Raw genomic sequence first — 27,329 nt, 5'->3', positions numbered from 1 at the left:
AGAATGGATGAAAGGCTACAGATAAACTGTGACGGAGAAAACTTCTCCTATATCACACAATCAACAGAGCAAGAGATGGCTGAAGAATCCAAAGAACATTTATTCCAAGCAAATCAAACAGTCCATAACATAATTCACAAAACAGAGGGTAAAATTAGTCCAGTAACACAAATATAGTCCGGTAAGCGATAAATGTCGTGGTCTCTCTGAGAAGCCACAGTTTCTTCCAGAGGATCAATCCTTCTCTCTTCAAGTTCTCTAAACAGACTGCCTCATCTCCCCAGGTAAGCAAAGAGGTTAGGTGGATTCCAGTCCCCTTTCTTCCAGACTTAAGGTACCGTCACACTAAGCGACGCTCCAGCGATCCCACCAGCAACCTAACCTGGCAGGGATCGCTGGAGCGTCGCTACACGGGTTGCTGGTGAGCTGTCACACAGGCAGATCTCACCAGCAACCAGTGACCAGCCATCAGCGACACGTGGAATCATGCTGCGCTTGGTAACTAAGGTAAATATCGGGTAACCAACCCGATATTTACCTTGGTTACCAGCGCACACCACTTAGCGCTGGCTCCCTGCACACCTAGCCACAGTACACATCGGGTTAATTACCCGATGTGTACTCTGCTACGTGTGCAGGCAGCAGGGAGCTGGCTTCCGCAGACACTAGTAACCACGGTAAACATCGGGTAACCAAGAAGCCCTTACCTTGGTTACCTGATATTTACCTTCGTTACCAGCGTCCGCCGCTCTCACGCTGCCAGTGCCGGCTCCCTGTTCCCTGCTCTCTGCACACGTAGCCGGAGTACACATTGGGTAATTAACCCGATGTGTACTGTGGCTAGGAGTGCAGGGAACAGGGAGTCGGCACTGGCAGAGTGAGAGCGGCGGATGCTGGTAACAAAGGTAAATATCGGGTAACCAAGGTAAGGGCTTCTTGGTTACCCGATGTTTACCGTGGTTACCAGTGTCCGCAGAAGCCGGCTCCTGCTGCCTGCACATTTAGTTGCTGCTGTCTCGCTGTCACACACAGCGATGTGTGCTTCACAGCGGGAGAGCAACAACTAAAAAATGGTCCAGGACATTCAGCAACAACCAGCGATCTCGCAGCAGGGGCCAGGTTGTTGCTGGATGTCACACACAGCGACATCACTAGCAACATCGCTGCTACGTCACAAAAGTTGTGCCTCAGCAGCGATGTTGCTAGCGATGTGGCTTAGTGTGATGTGGCCTTTAGTGACAAACACTACGGGGGGTGATTACCTAGAGACAATACAATGTACACACAAGCAATACAAACAATGGACAGTTAACCTAGCCTGAAATACGAACCTACACACTAGGATACACAACCCCCTCATATTCCACCATCACATAAACATTGGACACATGGATTTATCTTAGATAGCTCAAAGTATTGGATTGCCAGACATTGGCACTAAACTAAATTTATATTAGATCAAGCCAAACAACATAGGTTGGATAACCATTGCATCAATTTAAAGCCAGCGAAACAAATGGTATAACTCCAATGTAATAAAATATTAATTTTTATTGAAAAAAATTTAAAATCAAGACATAAATAGACAAACAACTTTCTCAGCAGTAAATCCTCAATTGAAGGTAGTCCGGTATCGTATATAATTGGTGTAATACATAAGACAATTACATTATATGTTTAACATGCAAACAGCATTAATGTAACAGCACTGTTCCTGGGAGAAAGGATATACCAGTCACTCTCGGGGTTTCAACAATCCATCACCCTCGGAAGTGGTACCAACCCATGGAACACTCATATCCTGTGACTAAACATACAATGTTTTCATTCTAATATCGGCCGCTAGTTGGTGATGATATTCAATCCCTGCTCATAAGTGAGCTAGGGTACACTCACACATTTGCTGGGGTTTAACCATATATCACCCTCACGGATAAAGTGATCCTAGTGAGTGGGGAAACCAACAGTATACTGACCAGTAAAAATGAATACCGCGACACCTGCCTGTCCCAACGCGCGTTTCCACCCTTCTTCTTCAGGGGACGTATGCTGGGTGAATGTGAATCAGGGGTATAAATGCCCCGGGCAATCAAACCATAATTAAGAAAGTATGTGCAAACCTCCTTACTTGAATTATGTGTTCAAAACCACGTGGCCGTCTCTAGCACGTCACTTCCCCCCATTATGTTGTCGGCTATCATAGCCAATCATTGTATTTTACGTCAGTAAAACGGGTGCATGGTAGTTATACTTCCCCTCCGGGTGGCCGGACCTATCCTCACCTACCATATTCTAAGGACATCAAAAATTCAGCCCGGTGTAATATAGGGGGATATATCGGCACCTCCAGCCGCATTGGCAACCTTAAAAGTCCAGTTATAATTATAATAAATATGCGTTTGGAAACATACTTCCGAGTGGAAGACATCCCTTGGTTGTGACGCAACCCTCCATGCTCCAATCGGGTATCGCCACGTCTCAACCAGTGACAGGTCGGCCAGACACAAATTTATATGTAGAATAAGGAGTGAGAGCAGGCAAGTGCTTTTACACAGCCTCCATCTCCCAGAATCTTAGAACACTACAACATCACTTTTTTTTATTATTATTATTTTTGCGTTTATTTTTCATGATTTTTCTTCTTTTTATTACTTTCTATGATCACATACTGAATGTACAAAATATTATGTTCTAGTTTTTGTTTGATCCTGTTCAAAAGTTATACCTTTTGAACCTTTTTTTAAAACAATGTACATTGTGTACATTACAGGTTAAAAATCATCAAATAGTGTAATAAAATTCTCCCAAACCTGAATTTTTGTTTTGTTTGTTAAAAAAATATTTACAAAAAGTCCAACATTTTGGTCCTGGCGCCGATCGATGTCTTATGTCCTAAATATTGAATCAAACTTCTCCCTTGTACTGCTCCTATGTAACGTCAAAATGACTTGTCTTATTCCAATTGTCTTTTAAGGGAGGAAGGAGACTAACTCTAGCGCCACCTATTGGAAGTAGCAATCCTAAAAGTCAAAAGTGGCTCTTTAACAAGTCTTTTCAGATGACCTAGGATTTATGCCAGATCAGAACCTCAATTTGCAGACACGGTGTTTTGGGATGATTGTCCCTCGTCACTGCAAAGTATGAGATCTGATCTGGCTGTATGAGAAGCTAAAGTGGGCTGTAAGGGGAGAATTTATCTCCTTGAGGAGACTTACATACCAATCTGGCTGTCAGTGGTCAGGAGTCATATAGCTGCAATGCTTAGATCTCATACCTTGCACTGACGAGGGACAATCATCCCGAAACACTGTGTCTGCAAATTGAGGTTCTGATCTGGCATAAATCCTAGGTCATATGAAAAGACTTATTAAAGGGCCATTTTTGACTTTTAGGATTGCTACTTCCAATAGGTGGCACTAGAGTTCGTCTCCTTCCTCCCTGAAGAAACAATTTGAATTACCCAAAGGAGCATTGCAGCTATAAGACTCCTCACCACTCACAGCCAGATTGGTTTGTCAGTCTCCGCAAGGACAAACGCTCTCCCCTTGTCTTATTCCAGTAATTTGAGAAGGAGCTGAAATTATTGGTTTCCTGATAGAAAGTCAAAACTTTAAGAAAAGAAAAAAAAATTATGGAAAAAGATTGTAATGTCGTTTGTCAGGATTAGGAAGGTAAGGATCAGGGGAGATATGATATGTGTCTTACTAAATACGTTCATAAAAGATTAAAAGTATGAACATTGGTGGTTAATGGGGTGAGGAATACATTTTACTAGTATTCAGACTGTATACAAACATACAATGCTCTTATTGTGCTCCATTATATTGTAATGGGGATCATTAGCGTTATGTCATCTCCGCTCGCGCTAATTCTCTCACGTTAGAGTAACCGATACGTCATTTCTCATAATACTCTGATTTCTTTTCAAGTATTATTGATACAAAAGAAAAGACAGATGAGCATACTGTACATGTCCTATAATAATCCCACCGCATTAGTGATGTAACACAGACCACTGGAGATGGAGAATTTGACACCAGATAAAAGGACTATGTTTATCTTCTCAACACTTTTCATTTCTTCTTTCGATCTTTAAAATTTTTTTGATTTGGTTTATATATAGCAGCAGACAAGACGTTCAGGCTGTTGACGTGTGACATGATGAGAGGTTACAGTCCTTTCTATCACGAAGAAACAAAGGACATGTTCCAGCAGCAATACCTAATACTGTATGGATGTCGAGTTGTGAGACTGGTGAGTGAATAACAATTGAAAGAAAACATGATGCTGGCAGCCGGTCTAAGCTTTTGTACATTTTGTACCTTGTGAAGAAAAATAAAGCGGATTCTCATATAACAGAAAAAAAGAACAAAGAAAAACAACATACAATACATCATACACTAACAGGATATCAAATTGGATTTTTTTGTAATAAGAATCTGCCACCAGACATGACTGTTCAATAAGGATTTGAGCAATGCCATAATAATATAATTTAGTGGGTGCCAGTTTTTCTTGCTGACCATAGTTACTTCCAAAAGCATGCCTTGTAGTCCAATAAGGGCAGCTCTTGGCCTAACTGGCTAATCGGCACCACATACTGGTGACCTAACTCCTTTCATAGATTTGCCATCTCCACATTGTGCCTCATTGCCAATCATGTCCAAAAATTTGAACTACTTTTGAACTTAACGCCCAAAAAGAAACGCTATTTGGAAAAATATCAATGGCTTCTGACTTTCCACTAGTGCTGAGTGAGCACTACCATGCTCGGATGCTTGGTACTCATAACGAGCAGTTGGATGCTCAGATAAACGCGACTTGAGCACCCGAGTATAATGGAAGTGAATCAGGTACTCAAGTATTTTTCCTGGAAATCTGGAAAAAAGCTCGAGTTCCCCATTAACTTCTGTTATACTCAGGTGCTCAAGTTGCGCTCATCTGAGCATTAACGACTCGTTACAAGTACCGAGCACCCAAGCATGGTAGTGCTTGCTCATCACAATTTTTCACTCATCTTTCCATGTGTTAAAGAATTTGCAATAGATAAGAAAATTATTGTTTGATTATTTTCCTTCCAATATAGACAGTCAAGAAAGTCAATATACAAATATTGGCATATTTTACAGGGATATCGGTATTTGATGGAGAAGACAATATCTTCAAGAATAAGTAGGAGGATAAGGGATGAGTTAATCAGGGAGAATAAAAGAACATTTAGTTTAGCAGTATAATACAAAGAAGCAACTATAATAGTTTACTTTTTATTGCAGTCGCGTATATAGTGCCATCATATTCTGAAGCGCTTATCATCATCACTATTATCATTATCACTGCCCCCATTGTGGCTCAAAATTATATTTCCCTACCGGTATGTCTTTGGATTGGGAAAGAACATAGAGTACCTGGAGGAAACTCATGAAAACTCAGGGAGAACATACAAACTCTTTGCAGATGTTTTTCCTTTATTGGTTTGGATCTAGGACCCCAGCGCTTTAGAGTAACAGTGCCAACCACTGATCTGCCTTGTGGAGTGGTGAAAGCAGGAAAAATATTAGTTTGGATTAATAAATCTTGAGCTGAAACAACTGATTACATGTAGAAGAAATGGTGTGATGTACAATACTCAGTTCTTCACTCCTATCTTATCCTTTGATAACTCCTCATGGTGTGAAATGATTGTAGGCTGGCCAAGCAGTTTGTCATCCAAGCATTGTATGCGTACAAAACAATGGGAACTTTGTGAATTAAAGGCAGAGCATTTTCTACTGGTGGAATCGAAAGAAAAGAATTTACATTTGCTTTTAAGATTTCAGACAGGTTCCCATAGCTATGCTGCTGAACCAGCCTTCAATTCTGCAGCAAAATCCACATAAATCCATGGATTTCACTTTTTTATACTGCAATGAATTAAATAGAAGTGAAAGAAAGCGATTACTTTGTAAATGAGGTCTTATTCAGATGTCCATTTTTCACATGTATTCATTCTATCTATGAATTTCATGAATAGAACATTATAACCTATGGAGCTGGTCACATATCAGTTTTTTTGTGGACTGTGGGTCATAAAAAAAATCACAGGGACATGTCTGTTATTGATCCACGGCACAGATCAAAATTACATACAAGTCTTTGGGTCCATGAAAATCACGGAAAGCACATGAATGCCATCACTGCTCAGACCATGCACTGGCCGTGATTAGCATAATGGACAGGAGAACTTTGGAACTTATTTATTTAACATTCGTGAAAATCACTGATGGTAAAACTAATTCCCTTACAAGTGTTTGGTTAGTGTATCGCCCCTACAAACTCTAGAAAGCATTTCACCTTTAAGAGGCAGTGCTTCCCTGTTTCTTGAGCCCTGTGCACTGGCCAGCTCAGCCAGGGCTTCCCCTCTGAACTGTGAGTTTTGGACTAATCCTGAAACCCTGAAAAGTGTAGGAAGTAGAGAATGAAGAGGAGAAGAGCTTAGGACGGGGACAGGACATTTTGGGCCTGTTTGTGCAAAGAGACGCTGCCTGTGTGGAGTCTGAGAACCATGGTGTCAGAAGAGGCCGGCTGCAAGAGACTTACCGCGTGCTGGACCGTGACAGTCCCCTGATCGCTATTGAGCAAGTACCAAACCAAGAAGATTACGTTCTCAAGGCCAGCAAATCCAAACCAAGGAGAAGATGTCATCCAGAAGAGAGGAGAGATTTTTGGTCCGTGTTAGAAGGAAAGCTCCCCCTTGCCATGCTGGAAGAATTGTGCAACGGCGAACACATGGAGCTGAACACTTGGCAGTGCACTGATTCCCCCCCTCAGTGGTACCATGAACCTCTATCCTTATGTCTGCACAATTAGTAGGGGATAGCGTGGGCCTCAGTAGCCAGAGCATTGCATCTGTGCGACCCCGATAGCAGAGGCTAGCTTGGTCGTAGTGCAGCACATTTGCTAACATATTTTGCCTGTTTTGTATGCTGCCATAACAGTGTTTGTAATAGTTGGGGTAACACCCTATTGGACCGCTCCAGCTTGAATCTGAGGCTTATTGAACTATACCCCTGTTTGCTTGCATAACTGCTTACCTCCTGCTTGTAAATAAAGCTGCACCCTTGTATCTGTAGCCTCGTCTTGTGTACTGTAATTATAACCTGCACCGCGGTGGTCCCTCGACCATTGCTACACGCTAATAAAACTTGGAGCAAAAACAATGAAGCCATAAATTTTGTTTTTTTATGCAAATAAAATAAATTTACATGTGAATGATGCCTTAAACAGGTGCCTTCATAAGCTTTTAGCATGTGAAACTGGCTGCATCATGGAACAGTGGCTGCACGGTTGAATAAAATGTATATTTATTTTTATTTACAATTTATGATAAGCCCAATTACTATAACCTAAACTTTACAAGCTAGTATTATTGCAACGGAGAGAAGAAATTGTACATAAATATATATTTCACTTAGACCTATGGTTGCTATCCAATGATGTGGCTAGTTTTACATGCTCAAACTAGTGGAAGGTTCTCTTTAATGAGATTTATCTGCTCGGGTCCGGATCCACAGTAGCTCGAGGGGTCTCCGGACCCGGGGGTCGCGCAGACACTCAAATGAAAAAGGGGCGTATTATGTGCGGGAGATTTGTTGTAGATTCTTCATGATGCCACCCACGGTTTGTGGTAAGATGGAGTACCACCGCTGCTATTGCGGAGCACCCGGGGCAGTGGAGTGGCAGCTAGATGTTAGACCCCTCCGTGGGTAGGGGTGGATGCCCTGAGGCTTAGTGTTCACGACACAGGGAATGATGTAGGCCGGAAGTGGCGCGCCGGGCCGGACCGGGGGATGTTGGTGTACTCACTGTTGAATAATTGCACACAAGTCTGCTGGTAAACCAAGGTGTTAGTGGCCGGCTGCCACGTCCGGGTGTACTCGGGTCCCACACCCAGCTGGTGTACCGATGTCCCTTCTTCCAGCATTCTGTAACTTTCTCAATTCTGGACAACCTCGTATGGATCTCAGTGGGTGTTTGCGGATACCCTATCCCCCGCGGTGGGCTGCCATTTCGCTCTATCTGGGCTCAAACTTTGGAACAACGTCTGGAACCTTGCTCCCGGCCTGGTTAATTATAGAAGGGGCTTGCAACCGTCTTCTAATTAGGGTCCACGTACCCCGCCTGTGTACGGTTTCTGGACCGAATCTCCGCTGTCTGTACCTGCGGGCTCCAACCCTGTCCCGGCCCACTTTGGATTTCCCGCAACCGGACTCCCGTCGCCTTTGGACATGGTCCACTGCTTGCCACCTAGCCAGTAGACCAGGGCCAATACCCTGGGTTACCCTTCACTAGACTCAGCTTTCACTCCTCCACTTTACTGAACTTCAACTTAAACCTCCACTAACTGACTGGTTCCCTCCCCCCGGATCTTCAAGACCCCTAGGTGGGAGTTTCCAATCCATCTGGTCTCACCCACTGGTGTGTCCTTCTTACCCTGAGGGAGGTGGCTAGGATTTTGTGGCAGATGGTACCTGATGTGGGATGGTGTTATGTCGGAGAATTGTTACTCTGTGACCACCTAGCGGTGCTAGGGCATCACATTCCCCCTTGATTGAATACAGCCCGTCCGCGGGCTGTCCGACCACTGACATTTATTTTTTTCTCTAAAAGAAATGGGAAAATAGTAAATACATTTTAAACATTTCTTCCCTTTATGGGAGGCACATTTCTTTAACGTTGCAAAACATGAAACACATCACTTTCCCATTTTCTTCACCTACCACCCAAACAACCTGGTTCCTTGGTGCCACCGCTAAGAATGGTGGTCACCCCTTTTCCCCAGTCCACAGGCGTTCCGGGTAACACCTACATGGTCCGGCTAAAAAGTTCCTTACCCGGCAGTCCATCTCAAGGGCCCCATGTCCGGGGACCCTTGGCCTGGAGGTTAGCCACCGGTTTCAGTAGTGGCTGGGCCTCGGCCTACTCCACCGCAGGCCCTTCCTCCAATCTACCTCTCCAGAGGCCGTGCAGTTGAAGAATAGCAAGAAAGTAGAACAAATCAGTGTAACACCGCTGCTGGGCAGCCTCTTACTGCAGCTTTTCCCACAAGACCACCGCCGAATGGCACGGATTCCCAGTGCCAACTTCACGCAAGGTGCTGCACTATCCAGAGACCCCGTCCTCTTGCCGTTTGCAGTGCGGGAACAGCTGTTCCTCTGGGTCCGGCCTCATCCTCCACCAAGGGCTCCGACCCCGGTGGCCTTCATACATATCCAGCGTATGGCGCGCTCGGGATGATAGGGCCATCCAGATATCCGTTCCCGCCGAATAGAGGAACCCACGCAGCCTCCGGAGTGCTGGTACCCGACTCACTCTCATCCGTCACCTCCGACTCCGATCCCATGGCCATGGAATATTCCGGGTCAGGTGCCGGCTCCGTTGCAGACTGCCGGTTTTCCGGAGCCGACATCATCACCGTTGCGGGATGGTCACCGCTGGTTAGAGCCCCGGAAGTCACTGCTCGGGCTGCTGGTGGGCTTTCAGCAGTCGCAGTCTTCGCAGCTGAAAAGAGCGACACTCCCCGAGTAGCTACTAGGGTCATCGGGTACACCGCTCTTGCGTCCGGAGCGGGAGCCGCTGCTTCTCCGTCATTCGGCTCTGCCACGGGCCCCGCCGCTCCAGCGGGGGCCGCTGCTCCACCATCATTCTCGGGCACCGACATCTCTCCGGTTCTTCCTCATTGGTTTTTCGACAGCAGTCTCACGGGACCCACTGTCCTTTTCGCTTTCTGTCTGGGGAGTCAGTCAAATCCACGCACGTTCCCAGGGGGTGGGGCTTCAACTTCACGCCTTTTTCGGGGAAGAAGACGCCTGGCTTGTTGTTTTTCACTACCAAAAAAAATGGCGGCAAAATGGCGTCTGTCGAAAAATTTTGAAATGGAACATCGTTTCCAGTCCAAAACAAGGCACACTTCCACCAGGTAGGCGCATGGGTTACAATCCTGCTCGTGATGCCAGGTTTTGAGGTGTACCGCCCCTGTACCAGGTCTCCGGACCCGGGGGTCGCGCAGACACTCAAATAAAAAGGGGCGTAATATGTGCGGGAGATTTGTTGTAGATTCTTCTTGACGCCACCCACGGTTTGTGGTAAGATGGAGTACCACCACTGCTATTGCGGAGCAACCAGGACGGTGGAGTGGCAGCTAGATGTTAGACCCCTCCGTGGGTAGGGGTGGATGCCCCGAGGTTCAGTGTCCAGGACATGGGGAATGATGTAGGCCGGAGGTAGCACGCAGGGCTGGACCGGGGGATGTTGGTGTACTCACTGTTGAATAATTGCACGCAAGTCTGCTGGTAAACCAAGGTGTAAGTGGCCATCTGCCGCGTCAGGGTGTACCGGGTCCCACACCAGGCTGGTGTACCTATGTCCCTTCCTCCGGCACTCTGTAACTTTCTCAATTCTGGACAACCTCGTATGGAATGGGGAAGTCCACTCCCGGGGCTGTTGTGGTTGAGAGTCGTGCCCGCGAAATCTGACCCTTGGGATCTCAGTGGCTGTTTGCGGATACCCTATAGGCCGCTTTACATGCAACGACATCGCTAACGAGATGTTGTTGGGGTAGCGGAATTTGTAACGCACATCCGGCCTCGTTAGCGACGTCGTTACGAGTGAATCGCACGAACGACCGTTAACGATCAAAATTACTTACCTTATCATTGATCGTTGACACATCGTTCCATTCCCAAATATCGTTGCTGTTGCAGGACGCAGGTTATTCGTCATTCCTGCAGTAGCACACTTCGCTATGTGTGAAACCGCGGGAACGAGGAACAACCTCGTACCTGCGGCCACCCGCAATGAGGAAGGAGGGAGGTGGGCAGGATGTTACGTCCTGCTCATCTCCGCCCCTCCGCTTCTATTGGGTGGCTGCTTAGTGATGTTGCTGTGATGCCGCACAAACCGCCCCCTTAGAAAGGAGGCGGTTCGCCGGCAACAGCGACGTCGCTAGGCAGGTAAGCCCCGTGTGATGGGTGTTAGCAATGTTGTGCACCACGGGCAGCGATTTGCCCATGACGCACAACCGACGGGGATGGGTACGCTTGCTAGCGATCTCGCTAGCGAGATTGCAGCGTGTAAAGTGCCCTTAACCCCCGCGGTGGGCTGCCGTTTCGCTCTATCTGGTCTCACACTTTGGAACAACGTCTGTAACCTTGCTCCCGGCCTGGTTAGGGTAATTAGAGAAGGGGCTGCAACCGTCTTCTAACTAGGGTCTAGGTAGCCCGCCTGTGCACGGTTTCCGGACCGAATCTCCGCTGTCAGTACCAGCGGGCTCCAACCCTGTCCCGGTCCACTGTGGATTTCCCACGGTCGGACTCCCGTCGCCTTTGGACACAGTTCACTGCTTTCCACCTAGCCAGTAGACCAGGGCCACTACCCTGGCTACCCTTCACTAGGCTCAGCTTTCTCTCCTCCACTTTACTGAACTTCAACTTAGACTTCCACTAACTGACTCGTTCCCTCCCCCCGGATCCTCAAGCGTGATGAAGAAGAGAAGAGCGATGTTGCTTAAAAACTGCAAACTACAGTGATACAGTATATACTGCACACTTACAGTATGTAGTGGCCACTTCATACAATGATAATGTACAGTATATAGCTCAGTTAACACCAGCCTATATAAAGGATGTGTTGCATCCCTACCTGAAAGTATTACAGGGATGTCTGCTTTAGCTGTTTTGTCTTTCTTGGTGATAGAAGAGACATCATGGTTAATATCACTGGACGGCGTAGACGCTATCAAGCTAGGGCACTGGTCTGGCTAGGACTTGAGGTGCTGTCAAGACAGAATGGATGTTTGGTGTCCAGCAGCAACTCCCTACTTCAGCCAATAGGACAGCACCACATATTATTTAAACTTCCAGCATACTATTGGGAGTTGCCAGTTTTTGTGTTTGGTTTCTTCCTGTACTCTGGTGGAATTCCTCTAATGTACTCATCCTGTCCTTGACCTGGCCTGTGAATCTGACTATCTGCATTCATGCTACCACTGGTCAGAGCTTAACTTGAGTGACTTTAGCTTTGATTGATCTTGTGGTATGTGTTCTTGGACATTCCTTTGAATATGGTATTGCCTTCTGATTGTGTCCCTTCTATTATTGTACTGCCCCTAAGCAGACGAGCTGCTCGGATCCAGGATTGCTGTAGCTCAATGGTCCCCGGACCCGGGGCTCAGCGGCCCTTTGATTGAAAAGGGGGGATATTTACAGGGGATTAGTTTGTGACGCCACCTGTGGGTGCGGTAATAGGGGAGTACCGTCACTGCCGAGGGGAGTACCGTGGCGGATAACGTGGGGGCAGCTAGATGACAAATCCCTCCGCAGGTAGGGAGGCCACGGGACTCTGCAGGGTTGGTGGATGGTGCTGTGCAGGCTTGCTGGGCAGGCAGGATGCGGGGGGGGGCAGTGTACTTATTCAGGTTGTTGTGATGTTAGATGCAGCAATGAAGCAGACTCACATACTGTAATAAACCAAAGTCTCTGGGTACCACTGCCACTTTGGAGAGCCCGTCCGGGTGTCCGCTCCCACCGGTATCACTTTAATAGTCCGGAGCCTGCCTCTGTGTACACATTTAGTTGTTCTTGTGAACCCTTGGCCTGAAGCTGTCAGGGTCCCGCTCCCTATATATAGTGGAGCTGTGCTCTCGATGGCTGTCACTTGGGATCTCAGTGGGTTGCATAAGCTGGAAAACCCTATCCCCCTCGTTGCGCTGGTGCCTTTGATCTCTGAGCTCTTGGGGAAAGTTCATAAAGAGACTGTCCTCCACAGGTTAATTATCAGGTTGCATGAAGCTACTCCCTGATCTAGGGTCCTGTACCCCGCCGTGCTTGGAACTGGACCAGTTACTGGACTCTCTGGTGCTGACCGTCCTCCACGACTAAGTCTGGGCACCCTCTCCCAATAGCCTGCGACCGGGTCTCCAACTCCTCTGGTCCCGGACCACCGTGTGCGGCCCAACCTAGGTCACTCCCGGGAGCTACAACTCCCAGCTTCTCACGCACTGAGGGCTACTAAAAACTCCAAAAATCAACTGACTTCCTTCCTTCCCACAAGTCTGCCTGACCCCTAGGTGGGTGGCACTTTTCCAGCTAGACCAACCCACTGGTGTGTCTGACAGGTTGTGATGTAAGGTGTGGTTGGGATTTGTGGTGCTGATGGGAGTGATACCGGTTTTCAGGAACCTGGAACCATGGGGGAGAGTAGGTCCTGCATCATAGAAAGGGAGGATGCAGTCCCCTATGAACACCCTGAGATAGTCAGGGGCATCACATTATCTTGTCTGTTTTGACTATATGTGCCTCAGGGTTACTCATACATCCATTAGTTAGTGACTAGCTTCTCCATCTAGTAGGTTGCAGAGGAACCATAACCTTCAACTCTTAAAGGGTTCGGACAATTTATATTGTTGGTGCAGAATTCATAACAAATTGACCCGCATTTCTGTCTATAATACGACTGCTAATATAATATATATATATATACAGTCAGGGCCAGAAATATTTGGACAGTGACACAAGTTTTGTTATTTTAGCTGTTTACAAAAACATGTTCAGAAATACAATTATATATATAATATGGGCTGAAAGTGCACACTCCCAGCTGCAATATGAGAGTTTTCACATCCAAATCGGAGAAAGGGTTTAGGAATCATAGCTCTGTAATGCATAGCCTCCTCTTTTTCAAGGGACCAAAAGTAATTGGACAAGGGACTCTAAGGGCTGCAATTAACTCTGAAGGCGTCTCCCTCGTTAACCTGTAATCAGTGAAGTAGTTAAAAGGTCTGGGGTTGATTACAGGTGTGTGGTTTTGCATTTGGAAGCTGTTGCTGTGACCAGACAACATGCGGTCTAAGGAACTCTCAATTGAGGTGAAGCAGAACATCCTGAGGCTGAAAAAAAAGAAAAAATCCATCAGAGAGATAGCAGACATGCTTGGAGTAGCAAAATCAACAGTCGGGTACATTCTGAGAAAAAAGGAATTGACTGGTGAGCTTGGGAACTCAAAAAGGCCTGGGCGTCCACGGATGACAACAGTGGTGGATGATCGCCGCATACTTTCTTTGGTGAAGAAGAACCCGTTCACAACATCAACTGAAGTCCAGAACACTCTCAGTGAAGTAGGTGTATCTGTCTCTAAGTCAACAGTAAAGAGAAGACTGCATGAAAGTTAATACAAAGGGTTCACATCTAGATGCAAACCATTCATCAATTCCAAAAATAGACAGGCCAGAGTTAAATTTGCTGAAAAGCACCTCATGAAGCTAGCTCAGTTCTGGAAAAGTATTCTATGGACAGATGAGACAAAGATCAACCTGTACCAGAATGATGGGAAGAAAAAAGTTTGGAGAAGAAAGGGAACGGCACATGATCCAAGGCACACCACATCCTCTGTAAAACATGGTGGAGGCAACGTGATGGCATGGGCATGCATGGCTTTCAATGGCACTGGGTCACTTGTGTTTATTGATGACATAACAGCAGACAAGAGTAGCCGGATGAATTCTGAAGTGTACCGGGATATGCTTTCAGCCCAGATTCAGCCAAATGCCGCAAAGTTGATTGGACGGCGCTTCATAGTACAGATGGACAATGACCCAAAGCATACAGCCAAAGCTACCCAGGAGTTCATGAGTGCAAAAAAGTGGAACATTCTGCAATGGCCAAGTCAATCACCAGATCTTAACCCAATTGAGCATGCATTTCACTTGCTCAAATCCAGATTTAAGACGGAAAGACCCACAAACAAGCAAGACCAGAAGGCTGCGGCTGTAAAGGCCTGGCAAAGCATTAAGAAGGAGGAAACCCAGCGTTTGGTGATGTTCATGGGTTCCAGACTTAAGGCAGTGATTGCCTCCAAAGGATTCGCAACAAAATATTGAAAATAAAAATATTTTGTTTGGGTTTGGTTTATTTGTCCAATTACTTTTGACCTCCTAAAATGTGGAGTGTTTGTAAAGAAATGTGTACAATTCCTACAATTTCTATCAGATATTTTTGTTCAAACCTTCAAATGAAACGTTACAATCTGCACTTGAATTCTGTTGTAGAGGTTTCATTTCAAATCCAATGTGGTGGCATGCACAGCCCAACTCGCGAAAATTGTGTCACTGTCCAAATATTTCTGGACCTAACTGTATATATATATATATAAATTATAAATATATACTAATATATATATATATATATATATATATATATATATATATATATATATAATTTGAGTGTCATGTGTAAAATTGTCAAATTCCGAACACAGCATGCCCGTGAGGCATTATGAGCAACATTACATGTGTCAGGTTCTGTTTCTATTATTAACATTTAGCATATTGACTTTTACACCCACCAGATGATGCTATCTTAAATTGTTGCACCACCTAGTATAGTAAAAGTAGCACATTGGTGACAGATACAGCTCGCCGCAGCTGTTGGACTGGCATCTGATGCACTTCAGTTAAATAATGTTGATATTGTACTGTCTTTCTTGAGGTTTATTTCCCTTATATCCTCTATCCGTCATAGCTTATAGCCAATCATTGGTGAAAGCTTGCAAGCAATTTTATATTCCCTTGATTTGTAATTCCAGATCTCATATTTTATAAGTACAGGAGTAATAATTGGCAGTTAAATCCTTAATATTGAACAGTAGTGGTGTAATATGGATATCTGGCTGTCAAAGGATAAGAAATCATCTAAGACTATCATATTCAGCCTAAAACAATACTAGATGCCTTTATGAATTCCAGACCTTAAGTTTCACCACATAACACCTCTGAAAAACTTCCAAGAAACCTAAGCAACCTAATTATAGAGGAACCCGCTCTGCCCAGGGGATGTTCACTGATACATTATGTATTTGTAAGTGTCAAGGGCAATAAAGAAGCATGTAGTGTTTTATGACAGCCTTTTAGTTGTAAACTATATCATTATCATATTTAACAGTTGGGACTTTCTAGTTTTCTTCCCTCTTGTTTTTCTTCACGAATAAATCTAAATCATCTGGAAATAAAAGTCATTAAATTGTCCCATTGTATGAGGTCTTTTTATATTGGCTTCAGCTGCTTCTGAACTCTCCTGGTCTCCTATACAGAACACATGCTGGGTACCAAACATTAATGTCAACCATTACATTGCCCATAATTGTCATGCGGCCTGCCAAAGGTTCTGAGTGTTATCATATGTCAATGACGGATCATGGAATCTCCTGTGTGCTCTGTATGAGCTGACATTAGTGGTTATTCCTCAGCATCTCTGACATGCATGTATATGTCAGTGATAGCTAAATGCAATATTAAGGCTTAATTTGGTATATGATTGACCAATAATGGGCTGTACAAGAGTGGAAGAAAGAAACCGAATAATGGTACTAATAAAGGGGCATTCATCAAATACTAAATCATATACTATGGGCTTATCATTCATGCCAACTGCAAACCCGTCAGGGCATCTCCTCATCTCTAGCATTTGTGTTATGTATGCATCATGAGTGTAAACCTTCTTTGCATATACAGCATCTGGTAATTAATGGTGTTTTAAAGTAAAAAAAAAAAAATATTTCTGGCAGAACTGTCCTATGACCTTGCCAAAATTGAGTTTGGGCTGGACACCCTCAAAAGTAATAACTTTAGTGAATGCTCCCCTATGTTCTGCAGGTTTTCCTAGGCAGTCATTATTGTGGGGCAGTAACGTCCCAAATTTTCATTTCTAAATATAAAAACTACAGGTCAAATTCTTATCAAAAAATATGCTTCATTATGTTTTTCACCCCTGAATTTGCTAAAAATTGAATTAATTCAGCAGGATAAGGTATTAAAGGTGGTGGACACTTGAAATGTAATTTTTTTTCAGAAGGATAAGGTATTAAAGATGGTGGACTCTTGAAATGTAAAGTGAAAAATGAAGATTGATAACTTTCATTTGTAATAGAGGAAGGTTCTTACAATTTAGGGATGGCACTCTTGAAAAATTTGTTTTAATAATAGTGCAAACATATTATAGATGTAAAGCATGCCGCAGGAGAAGGTAAGGCGACAAGCCCAAGTGGACCCACTATGCCACAGAGGGACTTGAGCTTACCCTTTAGTGACTAAGCAGCCACTGCGAGGCTGAAACCAGGTGCCATTCTCAGGACAGTGACTGGGACTATGGCAGCTGACCAACAGGGCAGGGGCAGACAGGCAGAATCTCTAGTGTATACAGGAACCACCTTAATGGCTAAGACAGATAGCATGGCCAGGACAGACAGATACAGTCACTAGTGTAGACAGGGACCACCGGGAGGGCTGAGGCAGTTAGCATGAGCAGGATGGAAAGGTACAGTCACTAGTATAGACAGGAACCACCAGGACGGGTAGAGCTTATAGCACGGCCAGGGAGGACAGGTACAGCCACTGTTATAAGCAGGATTCAACAGGACAACTGAGGCTGAAAGCATGGTCAGGGTGGACAGGCACAGGGTACCAGCAGGGCAGGTGTACAGGAATGTACACTGGCTAGGGAACAGATAGTGGACAAGGGTACTTTACAACAAGCTGGCTAGGAAACAAACCACTAACTAACTAATCACATTGCTCAGGCACCTCCCATAAGGGGGGGGGGGAGTACCTTAAGTACCTAGTGCCTCTCTGTGAGAGACACTTTCAGGAAATGGCACATTGACCCTTTAATAGAAGGGCAGCAGTGCATGTGCACACCCTAAAAGCACTCCTGGAGGATTTCTGCAACATGCATAGACCCTGGGATGGGGAAGCAGAGAACACCCACATGGAGGACCGCAAGAAAGCCAGGCAGCGTGGTGGAAGCCGGCTGCAGCGGTGAGTCCATGTCCTGCAGGAGGGAGAGCAAGCAGTGCAGGGACGCTGGTGCTATAGAACCCCCCTTAGTCCCCCTCTTCCATAGGCCTGAAGAATGTCTTATCTTCTCAAAATCAATGGTAGCCAGCTGACAGGTTGAAAGCAGGACAGGTTGGCAAAAAGGAACCAGAGAAGATTGGGACAGAAGAGCACCAACTAGACAGTTTGCGTGGCATCTTAGAGTACAGCGGAGCACCTCACCGGATTTTCAGTCCAGAACAGACTCAAGAGAATGGAGCCAAGGCAAACCTAGAAGAAACGGGCAAGACAAGTTTGGATACACAAGAAAGGGGATCTTCTCTGAATGTGTATCTCTCACGCATAGTTCCACAGGCTCATGAACTAGATGTATGGATTCTGATAGGAGCATTCAATTCATGACTGGCACCAACAAGGGCTTCAGAAGGCATCAGATCGGGATCTGGAAAAGGTCCACCACAGCTCGCTGACCGAAACTCCCACCAAATCAGGGGTCCAGATGAACCATCTCAGAGAGCTAAACTCCTCCAAAAGATACGGACATGGACTGATCAAGGAAGAAAAAGAAGGGTTGCTTTCGCTGAGGGTAATCCCTCCTACCAAGCTCACGGAAAGAGGGTTTTGGCTTCAAAGGACAGGTTTGAACAAGGTGCTCTACTCCTCCATACAGGCCCTTGGCTTTGATACTATTCACGTGTATAGGTTTAGGAGCAGAAACTGGAACCTGGGAAGCAAATAGCATTTGGAAAGATGGAGCCAGGTGAATAGGTTAGTTCACATGGGAGATTCCCTAGGAACGTTCCTGGAACTTATGATCAACTCGCGTTTCAAAGGAGATAAGATAATCTGGGTAGCAAGTATATGAAAACCAGCCAGTTTCTAGTGTAGACAGGGACCACCAGGATGGCTGATGCAGATGGCATTACCAGGAAGGACAGGTACAGTCACTACTATAGATAGGGACCACAGGACGTCTGAGACTGTTAGCAAGGTCAGGGTGACAGTTACTGCTATGGACAGGAACCACGTATATAGCTGAGGCTGAAAGTATGGCCAGGGCGGACATGCACAGGGTACCAACAGAGCTGGAGCACAGGAATGTACACTGGCTAGGGAACAGACTGTGTACAAGAGGACCTGACAACTAGATGGCTAGGGAACACACCACTAAATGACTAATCACGTTGCTCAGGCACCTCCTGTAGTGGGAGAGTGCCTTAAGTACCCAGTGCCTCTCAGCAAAAGGCTGAGAGGCACTTCCAGGAAATGACACGTTGGCCCTTTACGAGAAGGGCAACGGTGCATGTGCATGCCCTAAGAGAACTCCTGAAGAACCTATGCGGAATGCACAGACCCCAGGAGGGAGAAGCAGAGAACACCCATGTGGAGGACCGTGTTGAAGACAAGCAGCATGATGTGGGCTGGCCTCGGCGGTGAGTGAGTTGGCATGCCTGCTGCAGGGAGAGAGCAAGCAGTGCAGGGGCGTTGGTGCTACAATAGATGTGGACCATGCGGCTGCTGTGGAATTTTGGAAAAATGAGGCTCAGATCATGTAGGTGGGGCGAAGCTATAAAGGACTTGCTTATACGGGGGAGGGGGGTTAAATTGACATAAAGGGGAACAAACACGGAAGAAGCCCATCTATTCTGGGTGGCAAATCTAGGCACCGTAGAAAGGGCTCAGTTTTAGCTTTGATATTAAACCACTTTTGTTTCATGTAGATCACTAATCATAATTATAAATGTTGATCGTTCAATTAAGGATCTTTTCTTCTCCCAGCTTAGTTTTCTGATATATCTAGTCTTGCAAAACATTTGCGCTATATATCATACAGTATACAATAAAGTGACTACAGTTACCACTAGTATGATTACAGATTGGCAGACATATAAGCTTGGTGCTTGGCCGCAGTTGCATAATGTAAAAAATGTGCACAATATTTAGCAGGGACCCCTAACTCCCATGTATCATTTATAATACTTGTCATATGGCAGTGGGGCTTTGAATCAAATCAGATTTAAGAGCCTGAATACAACTAATATTTCTACATGGCCACTTAGCTGGTTGAAAGGGGGATTAACTCTAATATGAATAAAAGAAAGTAACCTATATAAGAAAAGAGTGTGAAACTAAAAATATGTGAGTGTATATTAGGAGTAATGAACATGGTAACTACATGGAAAGATTCAAATGCTTGGCTAAGTTGCATATTTGGTTAGCGTTATAACGCACCCACGGGATCTGGGGTTACCCATCACCAGGCTGCGGTGCTGCTCCTGGGTCGCCTCAGTGGCCTTGGCCAGTTTTGTGACCCCGGCGGTGTCAATAAAGCTTGGGACGGGGACGATGGTGGTAGTTGTTTGTGATGCCACCTGTGGTGTACGGCCACAATGGGAGCCGCCGCTGCGGAGGATCCCCCTCTTTCTTCTGGGGCAGATGGTAACGAAGCTCGGGTGTTGCAGCTCTCCACAGGTAGAGCTTGGCCCCAGGGAGGAAGATAGGAGTAGTAGTTGCCTATGGCGCAGAGGCGAGATATTGAGAGCGCCGGCAGTAACCAGATGACACAGACAGTTCAGTTCAAGGTATTTACTTACTGGAAGCACACCGCCGAAGCACACCGCCATTGGAGTACCAGGCTGCACTGTGATGGGCTTTAGCCGATCCCAGATACTACGGAGGTCGAGGCCAGTGTTTCCTTTTGTGCATCACCTTTTGACGGTTTCTTTGCTAAGAACCCGAGTAGAGCTTCCAGCTCCAGATCGTGGGCCCTGAACTGTGCGTGTTTTTGCTTGCTTATCTCCTCCTGAGTGCACCCTGGCGCTTACTGCGCCCGGAGGTGACCGCCAACTGACTTGTGTGAGAGATTGCTCCTAACTTCCCCTGTTGGTGCCTCCCGGGTTCCTGAACTAGTGAGCAAGAGGTCCCATACCTTGTGATGGCCACCCCAGCACCTACCCTAGCCCAGTCCCAGGGGAAGAGCTCCCGTGTTATGTGTTTTGCTTGAGTGTGTTGTTGGTTGTTTACCGGTGACGACCTCCTCCGTATCCAAGATGAATACTGCACCTCGGGTGAGGTGCAGTACCCTGCGGAGCCTGAAGTCAAAGGGGCTCCACATACAACCACAGCGAATCACAGCATGTCCGCAGGCTGTAAATAAGGCATTACAATAGCAACTGCAAAATTTGTGTAAGCAAAAGAATAATAACATTTCTTCCCTTTATGGGAGGCAAGGTTTCGTGAACGTTACAACTTTCCAGACATTTTACATTTGTCACGTAAAACCTTTTGATTCTGTGAATCTACAAAACATAAGCATAAGACATTCACTTTTGGGCAATCTGCATTCCCCTTTTTCAGAAAACTTTCACTTGCGCATTAAACTTTTCACTTAGAATAAAATTTTCTACTTTGCATGAAACGTTTTCCATTTTACATAAAACTTTTCCCCTTTGTATTCAAGTGCAAAAGATTAGCAGCAACAACATTATGGGGGACCTGCCCTGAACTACCAATGTAGGCTCCGGATGTGCTCAGAGCGTTCCAAACCCTGCTTCTTCTCTTCAGCACACTGACAGGTTTTTGGGTCCTGTTAATTCTTGTAGGGTGCACAACAGGTGAAAATTATTTAAAAGGAAAGTCCTGGCCATGCCAAGTCCGATGGTCCAGTGTCCATTTCAACACTTTTCAAATATTTTCAGAACTATTATACAGGACCCAGGTGGTCCCATGTTTCTAATGTTATAGCAGCATACCGGGGTTGTAGATAAGCCATGGACACCATGGTCTGGTTCTCCTGATTTCAAGGTCCTCTGGCATCATGATCCAAGTCCATGTCGTTGTCGGAGTCCTTGTCCAGATGCAACCGGTCTACCTGCACATCCAGGGCATACCATCCCCTCTTACCTCTTTGACAGGTGCAGGTGACGTGATCGCCTGGGTACAGGTTGTGATCTGTGTGTCCTCTGCTGAGGTGGGATTCCACATCCCTCCGGTAAACAAACCCATCCTTTGTCATCCCGGATTTGCCAATGAATCCCCACCCCCACTCCAAGTCAAAACGGACCACCACGCCTTCCCTCAATGGTCCCCAGGCTGAGGGTCACTCTCTGCGACACCGCTGCTTGGCGGCCAGGTTCTGGGTTTCCAGGGCTTCATGCCTTGCCTGGTGTTCCTCCTGTTCCGCTAGCAGCTCCAGGAGTTGCCGCTCGCAGGCAAACTTGTTTGTGGTTGCCGTGATGGTGGGCTACAGGGGAGCCTGCAGGTCTGTTTCTTTATCGACCATCGCATCCCAGGCCATGCTTGGTCTGCCGCGGCCAGGTGCAACAGCCGGCTTCCAGGACCACAGGTGCTGCCACTCCACGCACCTCCTCAGTGCCAGGTTCCTTCACCTCCGGGGTCAGTATCGCCGCTGTTCCCATCAGGGTCTCCTGCCACCTCCTCTGGTTCCCTCCTGCAGCTCCAGCAACTGAACCCGCAACCGCCTCACTTCTTCCTCCAGTAGTGCAGGGGTGATCACAGGCTGCGTCACTGGTACTTCCTTGGGACGACCAGGGGAGCTGGCTGCTTCCACCCCATGCTTCTTGGTGCTCCGGTTGCTCTCCTCCATCTTGCATCCGGTCCCTTGCTGCATCGTCAGCCAATTTTTATGCACTCTCCAGGGGGACGGGACAGCTTTTCCCGCTAAGTTTTTTTTCTCCTTTCTGGCCTTGGTGGTTGGGCACAGCACTTCGCGCCATTCTGTTACCCAGCCCACGAAGGATGGACACACCCAGACGAGGTAATTACACATGGCGCCTGTCATTTTCAATGGCTGCCAGTGTACAGCCTCTTTTCATACAGTCTATAGGTGCACAGTACCCGGGGTTGCTGCTCCTGGGTCGCCTCGGTGGCTTTGCCCGGTTTCGTGACCCCGGCGGTCTCACTAAAGCTGGGGATGTTTTTTTACCGGTGATGACCTCCTCCGTATCTGAGATGAATACTGCACCTCGGGTGAGGTGCAGTACCCTATGGTGCCTGAAGCCGCAGGGGCGCCACAGGTACATTATTGCAGAGTATTGGATTACCAATGGCATAGCATTAGTCATCTCTAACCCATTCCAATATTGTTCAATGTGATGGTTGAGGATATTTAATTATAAACATCTTTGGATGACTTTCCCTCATATCTGCCATCACAAGATTATAGAATTGTGGGTTTCTCTGATGGGAAAAAATAATGCTAAGAAATGTTGTTACATCTCTCTATTGCAAAATTGCTGAAACACACAAAGAGAACACACACAAATAAGCAAATGCCAGGACATCTCCCAAATGGCCGTTTTAACAATCACATAAAATTCAACATATGGCTGTAATGTCACAAGGTCACACAGCAAGAATGGGTCAAGTGAAAATGACTGCTGGGGCTAATTATGACACCCATTTGTGTAGTATAGCTGTTGTATGTTTAATTGCCACTTATGCTACCAACCTTTTGATACCTTGCTGACAAAATAGTAGAGACAGAAAGAGAAAGTTTGCATTGCCCATATTAGATAATAATGTGCATCTCCGATAGTAATGCTGTCATTTTTTTATGAATCAGTATAAAGCAATACTTAGAATTTTGTTTATTTATCATATGAGCAACAGAAAATTGGACCTTAGGGTAAGGGATTGTATCATCAGAAAATCATAAAGAAAAAATCTCTTTTGTAATAAACATTTGTTATGTTGCTTGAAAACCTCCAAGTGACTTTATATGAAAACAGACAAATAAATAGCGAGTTATGGGGTCTGTTTTATGGATCAGCACAACATGTATCTGTAGTAGGGTCATATACATGGAACGTATTGCAAAAAATCAGCAACTGAATGCCTTGGCTCGATACAGCACTATATGAGAGTCAATTGTAACTGTACCATATAGTTCCTATGTATTTTGTTGTTTTAAAATCCCTTTAGGACCAAGATACTTTGTTCGTTAATGACAAAGCATCACTATTTAAATCTGACCAGTGTTACCTTATGATGTGATAACTCTGGAACATTTCAACAGATCCCAGTGATTCTGACACTTTTTTGTGACATATTGTAATTCATGATAGTGGTAAATTTTCACTGATATGATTAGCGTTTATTCATGAAAATATCGAAAATTTGACAAAAATTTGAAAATTTCAAAATGTTCAAACTTTGAACTTGTATGCCCTTAAACCAAATAATTATACCACATAAAAAAATATTATTTCCCACATGTCTACTTTACATCAGCGCAATTTTTTAAACATTATTTTTTTTCTTAGGAAGTTAGAAGGGTTTAAATTTTATCAGCAATTTCTCACTTTTCCAACAAAACATGCTAAACTTTTTTTTAGGGACCACCTTACATGTGAAGTGACTTTCAGGGGCCTATATGACAGAAAATACCCAAATGTAGCACCATTCTAAAGATTGCACCCCTCAAAGTACTCAAAACCACATGCAAGAAGTTTATTAACTCTTCAGGTACCTCACAGCAACTAAAGTAGTGTGGAAACAAAAAATGAGTAGGCTTTTTTTTTTGTGTGCCTCAGACCCCTAATGACTCCAGTGTGATGTTTCAGAAGCAAATGAGTCAGTTTTAACAAGGTTACTTTCTTGAACAGGTTGGCCCTAACTAGCACCTAGTGCTGCTAATCGGCAGATGTTCAGCTATAAGCACTACATTTAACAAATAGGGCTGCCTATCATCTTTACTTAAGAAAATTGATTAGAAATTAATAACCTATCGCTGCAGTAATATTAAATACCTGAATAGTGTGTTTATATTATTTGTATTATTATTTATATTATTTGTACTATTATTTGTAATCAATAAAAATCATATTTTAATAATAGTTTTTAGTTTAGTTGCCTTAGGTAAATGGTATCATTTGAGTTTGGGAGCACAGATTTAACTGGATATCTTTTAGCGGAACCTTAGTGCTTTTCCAGAGCCTTTATTCTACCAGTTACATGGAAGTTCCCTTTACTTCTGTTAACAGATGATGAACCTAAGTGTGGACTTGTTTCTTGTGGGTTGAGTATAAGTTTTTATTGGCATTTTGGGGTACAGAGCATTTTAGATCAAGTCACATTTATCCTGTGCTCTATACTGAGCGCTTACATCGGGGTTTCCATCTAAATCTATAAAATATGTGGTTCAGATGAAAACGCTGACAGATCCATTCACTAGTGAGGCAGCAGAGTTACTCTGGACTCTGTGTGGCTTCTATTCGGAGGTGTCCGGCTTTTAAAGCGAACTAATTACCAGGATTTTCCTATATAAACTAAAATCAGTGCTATACTGGCACTATCATGCTGATTCTATACATACCTTTAGTTGTCAGATTGGATGTATAGTTTTTGAAATACAGGCAAGTAAAGTTAAAGAAATGTACAGCTGTTTGATTGGCAGCAGCTGATGAATGTCTAATATGGGGGTTGAATTTTGCTATCTATTCCTGCCCATTTCTGCTGCCTGGCCTCTGTAGATGTTAGACTGTATGGGCTGCACTTCTAACACACCGCTATCACGGGACAAAAATTACTAATACTTGAAAGGAACCCATACAGTTTAGCATCTACTAAGGCCAGGCAGCAAACAGGGAATAGAGAGTAAAACCCGACCCACATATTAGTTATTTGGCAGCTGCTGCAAATTAAAAAGCTGTACATTTCTGTAAATTTTCTTGCCTGTATTTCAAAAACTATACATCCAATCTGAAAACTAAAGGTATGTATAGAATCAGCATGATAGTGCCAGTATAGCACTGGATTTAATTTATAGGCCAGAGAGTGTCCAAGATGATTCCATTTGTCTCATTATAGGCAATCTTCTGTCAGGGGTTTTATCTGAATCACGTATTTAAGAGATTTGCGTGGCAACCTCAGTGTAAGCGCTCAGTGTAGAGTGTAGGATAAATGTGACCCGAGCATTCCTGCGATCTTTGGGAGGAATAATGAACAAATGAACTGCAAGTCAAGAATTTCTTGTATGTATGTTTTAAGCCAGTTATCCTTGCAGTATAAGTGATTAAGCAGATTTAGTCTTCGGGTCGGTGCAATCATAGCGATATCTGATTTATATAGTTTTTTTATTTTCGGCTACAATAACACACTAAAAATTGTTTTACTTTAACAAAAAGTTTTCGCATCTCCATATTTGGAAAGCTATAATTTTTCTATATTTCTGCCAACAAAGTCTTGGAAAGGCTTGTTTTTTGAGGGACGAGTTGTCGTTTTTATTTGTACCATTTTTGGGCACATAATGTTTTTTGATTGCTTTTTATTCCAGTTTTTTTGGATGCAGAATAAGCAAAAATCATCAATTTCAAAATAGTTTTTTGGGGAGTTTTTTTATGACATTCACAGTGTGGTAAAAGTAATAAGACAGATTCATTCTTTGGGTCAGTATGGCTACAGTGATACCACATTTATATAGCTTTTTATGTTTTGTTTATGTTTGTTTTATTTCTCAGATATAATGAAAAAGCAGTTTCTTGCCATGTTTTTTAATTTATTTTTTAATTGTGTTCACTGTAGGGGTTAAATGTTTTGATCTCTGGTCTCATGTAGAGACCTGTCGGATTGCACTGACAGAACGCTGTAATCTGGTCTAACAGGCCAACATACCTGGTACACCAGGAGGTCACTGTTTAGTGCCATAACATCCATCGGCTCTCCATTATTTTATCATGGAGGTGCTGATGGAGGTCAGAGAGGGAGCCCCCCCACAATTTACTAAATGCCATGATCACTATTGATCATGAAATCTAGAGTGTTAATCAGTCAATGCGGCATGCACGCCATCCCTGGCTGTCATTGCAGGAGCTCGGCTATTAGCTTTGCTGAGCTCCTGTAGTGATCGAGTTAGAAATGCTGATATTCAGCACTTCTCTATACAATCATGCTGTGATTGGGCAGTCAGATTGAATGACCGAGTACAGTGATCAGCATTAGTTTTAAGCAGCTCTCCTAAAATGGGTGAAGCTGGGCAGGAGCCAGGACAGGGCATGGTTACACCGACCCATCAAATTCATTCAAAGTGGCGAAATGCATTACGCCAGAAATATTAGTCCATTCCCTGACCTTGACTGTATAAACATTTTTGACAAGGTGCCGAGGCACACGACACTGAGATGTGTCAAATGAATGGAGTGGTGTGCGCCTGTTAATGAATTCTTCGCATTTTATTTTTGCTTGCCCTTCATTAGGACTGGTGTACAAATTGCCAGTCATTCAATCAGAGCCATGGTTATGTTAGGAAGGATGCTGAGTACCTCCATATGCCATCATAGAAGTTCTGTGTGCATGAGGCCCAAAGCAGATAGTAATCAGTCAGTTTTGAATTGAATTGGCAAGTTGACCATGGTGATTCAACTGAAATGCTGGTGCTGAATCCAACAAATACAATCCAATGCAAATACATTCCATGGTGTCCATAGTTGAACGCTAGAGACTCACATAG

Source organism: Anomaloglossus baeobatrachus, chromosome 2 (assembly GCF_048569485.1).
Source record: "Anomaloglossus baeobatrachus isolate aAnoBae1 chromosome 2, aAnoBae1.hap1, whole genome shotgun sequence".
NCBI lineage: Eukaryota > Metazoa > Chordata > Amphibia > Anura > Aromobatidae > Anomaloglossus > Anomaloglossus baeobatrachus.
Note: the sequence above shows the minus strand (reverse complement) of the source record.